This window comes from Rosa chinensis, chromosome 4 (assembly GCF_002994745.2).
Source record: "Rosa chinensis cultivar Old Blush chromosome 4, RchiOBHm-V2, whole genome shotgun sequence".
NCBI lineage: Eukaryota > Viridiplantae > Streptophyta > Magnoliopsida > Rosales > Rosaceae > Rosa > Rosa chinensis.
Genome location: NC_037091.1, coordinates 3,690,062 through 3,702,585, shown reverse-complemented (window position 1 = coordinate 3,702,585; position 12,524 = coordinate 3,690,062). Strand labels below are relative to the sequence as shown.

At 41.8% G+C, this 12,524-nt stretch overlaps 1 pseudogene; it reads left to right on the top strand.

Moving 5' to 3' along the window:
- Window positions 1–6,807: 6,807 nt before the first annotated feature.
- Window positions 6,808–10,873, top strand: LOC112198636 (annotated as a pseudogene).
- The last annotated feature ends 1,651 nt before the right edge of the window (window positions 10,874–12,524 follow it).

The following is a 12,524-nucleotide window of genomic DNA, read 5'->3' as shown; positions in this document are numbered from 1 at the left end:
TTCTGACCTTGAACCGAAATTTCCACATTGGGGCATCTCCCAGAGCAAGTCACTGGTCTTCCATCAGCAACCTTAACTTTGAACGCCTTGCATTCAATGGTTGAACAGGCTAGTCGCTTGGCCACCTTTATGTTAAGGAAATTATCAGTGCTACCCGAATCAATGAGAACAGTTACTGATTGTTTCTTCACATATCCTTCAACTCGCATGGTCTGTGGATTTGCATACCCGGCCAAGGCATGAACAATAATGGGAAATTGATCATCGTCATCCGAATTACAATCACCTGTCCCCTGAGCCTCAATTTCTCTTTTTGACTCTTCCTCTTCCTCATTGGCCCTTGCTGGTTCAATCATCAAGATACGCTTATGTTTGCATTGATGGCCTCGCTTCAATTTTTCATCACAATACCAGCACAATCCTTTTTATGTCCGCTCCTTTAGCTCTTGTTCTGTAAGCCTTCTTGGAGAGTTTCGAGCTCCAACAACACCCTGTTCAATCGTAGACTTATGGGAACTCTTGTGTTGGCGACGATTTTCTGCATTGAGTCTCTCTTCCTGCATTCGAGCAAAAGAAATTGCAGCTGACATAGTTCGGGGTCTATATGCCTTAACCTCGCGTCGAATGTCTGGATGAAGCCCTTCAACGAAAGTTCCCACCAACTGACGTTCAGTCCAATCACGAGCCCTATTGGATAACCGTTCAAAGCGACTCTGAAACTCCACTACGGTCGTTGTTTGATGAAGCTTTGCAAGCTCTCCATCTACATTCTCGTATTCCGAAGGTCCGAATCGTACAAGCAGGCCTTCGACAAACTCGTTCCATGTTGGGACTCCATGGCTTGACTCAAGCCAATCGTACCACTGGATCGCATCTCCATCAAGGTTAATTGAAGCTATCTCCACCTTTGAAGCTTCCGGAGTTCGATGGAAACGGAAATACTTTTCTGCTCTTGAAATCCATCCTGTAGGGTCTCCTCCTTCCCATCGAGGAAACTCCACCTTCATATGAGGATGACCCAGATTTCCTCTATGTAATCGCTGCTCGCCTTGATTCGGGATGAAGTGGTTGAACCCGGAAGCTGAACCCGAACCTGAATCTTGTCGGGTCCTATCAATAGCTTGGGTAATAGATTCTCGGAGGAGTACCATAAGCTGCTCAAACTTTTGATCAAACTGGGCAACAAGCTTTGCTTCAATCCTTGATTCCAATTGGCTTTCATCGATGGGTTTAGAGGACTGATTAGGAGCCATGGAATAACTCTCCAGATCAGATATGCCTAACTGATCTTTTTGTTTTCGCGTCAGGGGCATGCACCAGGTTGAAGCTCTAATACCAACTTGATAAGACTAGACCTTATCAACTTGGAAACTTAATAGAATAGAGGACTGGGATCACTTCGAGGGGATCAACCTCCAATATTAAATTGAATACTTTCATTCATTCTCCTTTCTCAAGATAATACGTACATATTCTTATAGGGACTAGATGCATATTCTAGAGTATGACCCCTAGAAGACCACACCCATAATTAACATTGGGAAATACCAACCCTAATTAATATCATGGAAACACAAACTTATTTAATAACATAGGAACATAGGCTACTAGGAAGTTCTAGAGACGAATCATATTTCTAGAATTCTCCGAGACTCTACCATAGTACCCACTACATATATATTGTCCTTGAAAAGATCAGAATTAGTAAAGCTTCGATCTTTAGTGTAAGCGTCGCCCTTCTGGTTAATGTTGTCTAAAGCCAAAGACCCATCTGCACTCAATTGAAGTGAAACACAACCGACCTCTTCACATGGTCTAACGGTTATAATTTTTACGGGGTCTGTCGTGAAATAAACTGGCACAACTACAAGGGTGGCAGTTCATGATTCTCAGTCCTCTATGTATGCGGTATGCCTGCCTACTCATATAAAACTTTGAATTGTTTTTAGGAAAGGAGAAAATTTCATTTAATTATCCATGGCCAGAAGGCACGTACATCGAATGGTGTCTTACACCAAAATCATATATGGTATAAGCTACCAGACAAAGGACAGATGACCCTCACTGCTAACACATGCGCTCACTTAATGAGCCTACATACAAGAAATCAAACCCTCACTACAAAGCCTCTCTTTGAAAAGTAAACCTAGTCGCTTAGAGACCTCAATTGGTGTACAACTAGAGAGAACTAAGAAGCAAATAGTAAAAGACTCAATTTCAAGTACTAGGCAAGGAGACCCGGGAACCAAAAGCTTCCCTTTGCCCTTGGCTCGAGAATCCTCCGTTGTTACTACTCTAGAGGATTTGCTAGAGGCACGAAAGTGCGTAGTTCCCTAACAAAATTAGAGAGTAATACAAACCTAGGGTTCCCAAAGCAAGAAAACATAATAGTAACTAAAAAAATTAAAATATAAAATAAAACATCTTGAACCCAGAGGAAAACCCTAGGCCCACCACCGGATTAGAGCCCAAGAGCTCCAGCCATTGAGCCCGGCCCACGACATGTGCTGCACAGACAGGCCAGCCAACACCAACGTGCTTCCAAACCCGTCACGCCGCCGCTTGCAGATCCCGACCTCTGGCGAAGTCACGTCGTCGATCAGCACCTCAAACCGCCCTCCACTGCACGCACCGAAGCCAATCCATACCTGCTCTTCGCCGTCCTCCGCTGTAAGCACTGAGATCAATCCAAACTCCAATGATTTTATGGCAAGATCCGAATGGATCAACCCATAGAAACCACCAACACAGATACGAAGCCCAGCCACAAACCCGACGAATGCGGCGAGATCCGAACGGATCCGATCAGGCTCCACCATCTGTCGTGAACCCTCTGCCTGTGTCGACACTGCCGCCAGCCAAAACCATGGCATAAGGAGCCCATTCAACCCCAATCGCCGCTCACTCACGCCGGCAACCCATCCGGCCGCACTCGACTATCGCCGACGAGGCCAGAAGCCATCGTTAGCGCCGAGGCGCAGCCGGACAGGCACGGACGGCAACTTGTCTTTCTAGGTTTTCTCTAGGTTTTCCTCCGAGTTTCTCTACTCCTTACGTTCCTCACCTATATATAAAACTTTGAATTAAATCGACAACTACGGGATATATGTTGTTAAAACTATAGAAAATTACATGCGAGCGTCATTTTGAGAATTATATTAGCCACAAGGCCACCTAAATTTTCTTGTACAAATAAAGTCACCTGCATTCATAAAATTATTTCATTCTTGATAATTTTACCCTTATACCTAATAAACCCAAGGTCTATCAGCCTTACATCGATATGTGATCGCTCTCTCTCTCTCCCTCCGATCACAAATCTTCACGTCTTGGTCTCTGCCTCCGATTTCGGCGACCACCATCCTCACCACCGTCTCTCAGATCGGACCCAGCCTTCACCGACCCGAACTCTGACGAAGATTCTCTCTCTCTCTCTCTCTCTCTCTCTCTCTCTCTCTCTCTCATTCAAATCTCAATGAAGCCATAGGTAGGCCTTGAATTTTTGGACAGCGACGTTGACGTGATCGGAGAGATCAATTGGGATTTCGTATTCGACGATGCGAATGGGTTAGATTTGTTGCAAGAGTTGGAGAACCCGGCCGTCACAGGGGCAACTAGGGCTTCACCTTCTTCATTGTCGTCATCAACGGTGGAGGATGCTCTGGCCAACTCGGAGACGGGATCGATTGACAAGTGGATCGGCGAGGTTGAGGAGATGCTGATGAAAGATGATGACGGAAGCAAGGTGGCTTTGGAGGAGCCACCTAGGGAGTACTGTGAGCTTTTTTTTGGCGGATGTACTCGTGGATTCACCGTCGACAGAATCTCCGGCTGACGTGGCTTCGAATTCAAACAGCTGCGCTGAGTCAGAGAAGGAGAAAACTGATGGATCGCCACTCAACAATAAAAGGAGAAGGTACTGTTAATTTATTCATATTCATAGAGTCCTAAATGGATTATTGAAATTGAGGAAATGCTTGAATATAATAGGATTATTTGTAAACTATGCCAGTACTTGATATTTTTAGTTTTATTAGTGTGGTTGTGCAAGTTATTCAAAATGGTTTGATGATTTGCCTTGGTGATTCACGGAAGAATTGACTTTTTTTTGTGAAGACGGTGGAGGATAAGCCATATAGGTGGCAGATTACACATTGAAGAGGCAAATGCAACATTCTTGAGCGGTGAAATTGACTAGTTCTTGGTTTCAGACAATTTTGGCTGAATTTGTGTCTAATTGTTGGTTTGTTTGGTTGAAATCGGAGTGCTTTGATTCAAGCATTTGAGCATTTGACATTGTAAATTTATAGTTATTTTGATGAACACATGTAATTTGTACATGCTATTAATGTATACAACCATTTGACATTGTAAATATATAGTTATTTTCATGTTTCGAAGTAGCTTTTTGTATTGGTCGGTAATAGTTTTCTTAGTTGTTTGCAGTAGCTTTGTTAGTTTCTGATAATAGATTACTTGGTCTCTGAGAGTAGCTTTTGTTTTGTTTGGTAATAGCTTTTGGTGTTAGTGAGCGTAGTTTTTGGTATTGATGAGAGTAGTTTTTGTTGATGGTGGGAGTAGTTTTTGATACAAGAGTAACTCTCTAATTTTACGGCTTACTCTAGTGAATGATGCTCATGGATACAAGTTATGTTGATTGATTATGATATGTGCAATACATGCAAGATTGAGCATTGCAAGCTTTCGACATTGTAAATTTATAGTTGTTTTAATGTTTCATAGTAGTTTTTGTGTAGGTTGGTAACAGCTTTCTCAGTTGGTGATAGTAGCTTTGTTAGTCTTTGGTGAGAGTAACTTTTGGTGTGATGATTGTAGCTTTTTGTGGTGGTGATAGTAGTTTTTAACGTTGGTGAGAGTAGCTTTTGTCGGTGGTGAAAGTAGGTTTTTGCGGTGGTGATAGTAGTTTTTTTCGGTGGTGATAGTAGTTTTTTGCGTTGGTGAGAGTAGCTTTTATTGATGGTGAGAGTAGTTTTTGATACAAGAGTAACTCTCTAATGTTAGTGAGAGTAGTTCGTTGGTGTTAGTGACAGTAGCATTTGTTGCTAGTGAGAGTAGCTTTTGGTGTTGGTGAAAGCAGCTTTTGCTGTTGGTGAGAATAGTTTTCTAGTGTTGGTGAGAGTAGCATTTGTTGCTAGTGAGAGTAGCTTTTGGTATTGGTGACAGTAGCTTTTGTTGGTGGGGATAGTAGCTTTTCGTTTTGGGGAGCATAGGTTATTTGGTAAGCAGTAACTTTTATTGTTGGTGATAGTAGCTTTTGTTATCTCATTGGAGGTTGTCGGAAATCTAACTAGAGTAGCTTTTGTTGCTAGTGATATTAGCTTTTGTGACCTTGCCGGAGACTGCCAGAAATTTCAACAGAGTAGCTTTTGTGACCTCGCCGGTGACTGCAGGAAATTTCAACAGAGTAGCTTTTGTTGCTAGCTACAGTAGCTTTTGGTGTCAGTGACAGTAGCTTTTGTGGTCGCTGGAGTTCACCGAAAGTTGGCCGGAGTTCGCCGGAGGTCGACTGGAGACCCGCCGGAGTTGATCAGAGACCTCGCCGGAGAGGAGAGAGAGAATGAATGTTGATTTTGTACTCTTGTGGCATTTATATAAATATATTGGTTTTTAATATCCAAAATATAACATCTTTTTTAATCTAGTAACCTTATGAAGGAAAAAACTAGTTGGTGGCCTTATGACTAAAAAAACATTCTAAGATGCACTTATATGTAATTAACCCTTAAAACTATAAGTCACATATAATAAGTCATGTTATCTTTGAGCAAAAGAAAAGAAAAGAAAAAAAAAGCATCCAACTCTGGACTCGACACTGAACATCCATCACTAGCAGGATCCACTGTTCCTCCTCCTTCCATCGTAGTGTCGATTGATCAAATCTAATGACCTGGCCAATCGCAGACCCTATCAGAGTTAGGGTTTCTTTGTTACGAAGGGCTATCGACAGTCCCTTCACCACCACCCAAGACTCCAACTTCCACAGCGGGACTGTTTCCACCGAACCAATCCCATCATAGTCTCCAAGCAACAACATCGTATTCCTGTAAAACCACAGCCCGCCATGTAGAGCCTTATTGCGATCCGCTTCGTGATCAAACTGAAAAAGAAATCGATCTCCAACATCCTAGACGGAGAGATCCGATTTCACACGCCAAATTGAGGGTATAGTCCCTTTGAAACCAGGGAATAGAGTCTTATTCCCGAGTAGGCGCCCAACCATATACCAGTGAGTATCCTGCAGAGCCGCCGCCCCCACCGCTCCTAGTGTGACCCTTGCAGAGTCAGAGGGGTTACGAGCAGCCATAGCCCTAATCTGCGCCATTGAGATCAAAGACGAGTTTTGGAGTTTGGTCAAAGAAAAGTTCCTACGAAAACCCTAGCAGAGCGTGCGGCTAGGTCAAAAAAAAAATGTTTTGTAATGGTTTCTTTTGTAATTTATTTAAATCAATCAATATATGATTAATACATCCTACTATTCAGATGATATTATTCAGATAACAATGATTACTATTGATTTTTTTCTTTATATACAATTATACATATGTATTATCACGTGTGGTGGAAACGGGGGGCCCACATCACTATATAATTATTCAATTAATTCTGTAATATTTTATATTAATTTGACATGTGGGAAAAAGTGTTGTTGGGGGGGGGGGGGGGGGGGGGGGGGTGTTTCCCTTTCCCGGAACTGTGCCCCTGACTCGGACACACAATGGGCGCGGGCGCGTGGATGGGTTGTGGCACGTGGATTATGTTTGTTGGCAACAAAAAAAACATAATCCAATGAGCTTCCTCAACGTACGCACCAATGAGTCGGTAGCCCTAGCTTGCTTAACCTTTACCGACATTGTTAAGGTAAATTTCCGGTATGAAATTACCATGCTATTTATTTCGTACTTTCGTGGTCTTCTATTGCATGCCAGAATGTTGGTGAATCACAACTTGAGTTTCGGTACGCGGAAGTCAACGAACTATTTCTGTCAAAACTTATTGACCACTTCATTATGATTCTTTTCTGCAAATGGAATTGGATTAGACCAAATTAAAATCAATTTGTTAACATCTTTATCAATTAGATTTATTTGTGCAAATGTCAAATTATTGTGCCTTGGACCATTTTGGGTCAATTTTGTTTATAATTTTTGTTCCACTACAAGTAAAAATAACAAATAACAAATAAAATAAAAGATGAACTAAATTTGTAGCGATCTCCTGAAGTCGATAAGTCAAATAGATTAAGATAGGAAACACAAACCTGGCTTGATAGATTTACCACAGTCAATTTTGTTTATAATTTTTGTTCTACTACAAATAAAAATAAAATAAAAGTGTGCACTAAATTCGTAGCCATCTTCTGAATTCAATCACTCAAGTAGATTAATATAGGAATCACAAACTTGGCCTGATAGATTTATCGTTATTTATAACCGGCGAACGCGTTTTCATCATTCCTTCACTGGTATAATACTGCAACGCGTTCACCAAAAATATAATACTGCAACAGACGTACAGTGAGAATGCTTTCGTAGCCGTAAGATGAGTACGTCACTACAGTGAGAATGCTGCAACGGTCGTAACTAAGTGTACTACTGGCGTCTTCCCTACTTCACTATAAGTAGGGCTTTAGCATGCAAGGTGATGGACAAACATTAGCTTTGCGATTTTCGAAAATTCTTCAAAATTCAATTGCATGTTACACAACCCATCTTCGACTTGTCAATAGTTCTTTGCTGGCAATCGATTTGATCCGAATAGTTTCTGTAATACACCTTGCAGTTAGAGCATGCGTAGGTCAACCTTCAGTGCCCTGGAAAAAAAGTGGGAAGCAATGTCGGGTTGATTCTTGATGTTCCGAGCAGTAATCTTGGCAGAAGCAAAAGAAAATGGCATTCTGCTTTGATTACCATCTACTGCTCTAGAGCCTTCCTCTCTTTACGACCTTCTACACTTCCCAAACATACCAACTCCACATTCATGTCTCGCACCCTCTCTTACCCCATTGTTAGGGTCGAGCCAGTCTCGGACCCAGCCACTAATGGATTCAAAGCAGACCAAAAAAGCCTCACTGAGCTTGTGAAGGAGAAAAATCTCAACAAGCTACTGGAGCTTGGAGGGGTTGACGAAGTAGTATCAGCTCTCAAAACTGATGCAGAGCATGGAATCAATGGTGATGATGCAGAAGACATTGCGCGCAGACACGAAGCATTTGGTTCCAACACATACAAGAAACCTCCAACGCATGGATTCCTCCATTTTGTGTGAAGCCTTCAAAGAACTCACAATCCTAATCCTCTTGGGATGTGCTGCGCTTTCTCTTTGTATCAGCATCAAAGAACAAGGATTGAAAGAAGGTTGGATTGACGGTGGAAGCATTTGTCTTGCAGTCATTCTGGTCATTTCTGTTTCAGCCATAAGCAACTACAGACAGAGCAGACAATTTGACAAGCTGTCGAAAGTCAGCAACAATCTTCAAATTGAGGCTGTGAGAAATGGAAGGCGCCAACTGATTTCAATATTCGAAATTGTGGTGGGTGATGTCATCTGCTTGAAAATTGGAGACCAAGTTCCAGCTGATGGATTACTTATCGAAGGCCACTCTGTATCAGTAGACGAACCAAGCATAACAGGGGAGAACGACCATGTTGAGATTAGTGTCACTGAGAATCCTTTCTTGTTTTCTGGGACTAAAATCGCTGATGGTTATGGCCGGATGCTTGTCATATCAGTCGGGATGAACACGAACTGGGGTGAAAAGATGAGCCGAATCAGCCAAGACACCATTGAAAAGATACCTCTGCAAGCACATCTAGATAAGCTAACATCGTCGATGGGTAAAGTTGGTTTGGCAGTTGCTTTCTTTGTTCTTGTAATCATGTTGGTCCGGTACTTCACAGGGAATACAGAGAATGAGAATGGAAACAAAATGTTCAATGGCAGCAAGACAAAATGCAATGGCATAATAAATGCTATCATTGGAATTGTATCAGTTGCACTTACAATCGTTGAGGTGGCAATTCCAGAAGGCCTACCATTAGCTGTGACTCTCAGTCTTTCTTACTCCATGAGGAGAATGATGGTTGATAATGCAATGGTCTGGAAGCTCTCTGCTTGTGAGACCATGGGATCTGCTACAACAATTTGTACAGACAAAACAGGTACTCTGACCATGAACCAGATGAAGGTAACTAAGTTTTGGTTGGGGAAAGAATCTGTGGAAGAAGAAGCTTATTCATCTATTTCCCTTTACGTTCTCAACTTGATCCAAGAAGGAGTTTCTCTCAACACAACTGGTAGTGTGTACAGGCCTAGCTTGGATTCTGAAATTGAGATCTCTGGCAGTCCAACGGAAAAAGCTATTCTTTCATGGGCTGTACATGGGTGGAAGATGGATATGGAGAAAGTGGTGAAGAGTTGTAGAATTCTCCACGTTGAAGCCTTTAATTCGAAGAAGAAACAAAGTGGAGTTATGGTGAAGAGAAAGGCAGATAACTCGATCCATGTACACTGGAAAGGAGCAGCAGAGATGATACTAGAAATGTGCACAAGTTACTACAATGCGTGTGGACTTGTTAAGGATATGGATGAGAATGAAAAAAGGAAGTTTGAGCAAATTATTCAAGGTATGGCAGCTAGCAGCCTCAGATGCATAGCATTTGCACATAAACAAGTTCCAGCAGAGGTGCAACTAAATGCAGACCAGAAAGTTTTGCTAAAGGAAGATGAATTGACCCTATTGGGACTTGTGGGCCTTAAAGATCCATGTCGTCCAGGTGTGAGAAAAGCAGTTGAAGATTGCCAATATGCAGGGGTGAACGTCAAAATGATTACCGGAGACAATGTTTTCACCGCAAAAGCCATAGCCACTGAATGTGGGATACTCAGGCCTGGTCAGGACATGCTTGGAGAAGTCATAGAAGCTGTCGAATTCCGCCACTACACGCCAGAAGAGAGATCGGAGAAAGTTGAGAAAATTTCAGTCATGGCAAGATCTTCTCCGTTTGATAAGCTTCTAATGGTGCAGTGCTTGAAACAGAAAGGTCATGTAGTTGCAGTGACCGGTGATGGTACCAATGATGCACCAGCATTGAAAGAGGCTGATATAGGACTCTCTATGGGGATTCAAGGAACAGAAGTGGCTAAAGAGAGCTCAGATATTGTGATCCTGGATGATAACTTTGCTTCAGTTGCGACAGTTTTGATGTGGGGAAGATGTGTGTGCAATAATATCCAGAAGTTCATACAATTCCAACTCACCGTCAATGTTGCAGCTCTTGTGATCAACTTTGTTGCGGAAGTTTCAGCAGGTCAAGTCCCATTAACAGAAGTTCAGTTATTGTGGGTCACCTTGATCATGGACACACTTGGAGCGCTTGCTCTTGCCACAGAAAAACCCACAAGAGAACTAATGGAGAAGCCACCAGTGGGAAGGACGGAACCTCTCATCACAAACATCATGTGGAGGAATCTTTTGCCTCAAGCACTGCACCAAATAACAGTCCTCTTGATCTTACAATCCAGGTGCAAAGCAATCTTTGGTGTCAGTGATAAGGAAAAGGACACAATGATCTTCAACACTTTTGTGCTTTGCCAGGTTTTCAATGTGTTCAATGCAAGGAAGCTAGAGAAGAGGAACGTCTTCGAGGGAATACACACCAAGAAGTTGTTTATGGGGATCATTGCGGTGATAATTGTTCTTCAGGTTGTGATGGTGGAGGTTCTCAAGAAATTTGCAGATACAGAGAGGTTGAATTGGGGACAATGGGGCGTATGCATTGGGATTGCAGTCATCTCTTGGCCAATTGGTTGGCTTGTCAAGTTTATACCTGTTCCAGAGAAACCCATATTCTGAATTTCATACTACATTAATCAATTTTTCATTTAATTTTCAAATTTTTATTAATTTTTTGAAGTACTGCGAAATTAATTCTTATCGACTAACGCATTGACAATTCAACACAAATCTATAACAGGTTCATTAATTAGAGTCTCTCTAAGCTTGGTCCCTTTTTTTGGAAAAAAGATTTCATTAAAATATATCAACGAGTACACTCGTTTAGAATGACATCCCTTATAAATTTAGGAGTAGAGCCAAACCAGTTTTGGCTAACACTATTACATGCTTTACTAGCTAATTTGTGCCTTATTGGCCTTACATGAAGCAAAAGTGACTTTGAACTCCACATTAGTGTGCATAGTCTTTAACATCATCTATCAGAAATCCATGCATAGAGCAATCTCGTTCTTCCTGGTTTATTGCAGCTGCCAGTATAGAGCAATCAGTCTCGAAGATAACCTTTTGATAGCCGCGCTAGTTCATACCTGCTGCCATTCGGGCTGCTTCATACATGGCCTGTAATTCAGCATGGAAAGGTCTAGTAATGGCCTGTAATGGTTGCATTGCAGCAGCTCTAAATTGCCCTCTATCATCTTTGAACACCATGCCAGCTCCACTTTGACCCGTCTGTGCGATGAAAGCACTGTCTATGTTGCATTTTACCCAGTTCACTGGAGGCTTCACTCATCCTTTGTTTCCTACTATAGTTATATGCTCACTGCGATTTGCTTTCAGAAAATCTTCTAGCCAACTCATGGTCATCAGTACTACATCTCGAGGGTGTTGCTTTTTTCCTTCCCAAACATGAGTATTCGATTCTTCCATATTCCCCATATCAGCATCATCACTTTTGCAAACCCTTCTTTACCTGTCATGGACACCATGTTCAACAGCCATTCCTTCAAGTCTGCAAATTCTCCTTGAGGCAGCACTACTGTAGCTGCTGCCCATACTTATTTGGCATACTCACAGTTAGTGAATATATGGATATTGTCTTCGATTCCATTTGTACACATTGGGCATGTTAGATCCCCTGTATGCCTTTTCGTACTCAGACAGCTTCTATTAGGTAATATATTCACACATGATCTCCAAGTCTGCAAGGCAACTTTATTTGGAACCTTTGCATTCCATATAGCTGACCAGGCCCAAAGACATATCTATTGCCTTATAGTATGCACTTTTTGTTGAGAATATGCCTTTGGTATTTAAATGCCACACTAGTCTATCTCTGGGAGCTCTCTGACTTAAAGGTATGCTTAGAATCAAGTCTTTATCTACTGGAGCGAACCATTGCTCTATTTTCTATATATCCCAACACTTGGTTTGGGGGCATATTAATTCACATATGTTTAAGGACAAGCATAAATTAACAGAGAGAGAGAGAGAGTAATGTTGCAGAGAGAATGGAGACTCAAGTGTGTTTATTCATCTCATACAAAGAGGTATTTATAGGAATACATTTGAAGTGTGAAAGCTCAAAGAGTAACTCAATTTGATAACAACTACATTTACAGCTGCAGCTCCACATGGTGGCTGTGATGATGATAATTGCCATGCTTGTTGCCCCTTGGTATAAAACTTGTCACACAAGTCTCTATACCTACATTATACACTCAAGTACCTTATCTATACACTCAAGTACCTATTGTATACATGATATAGA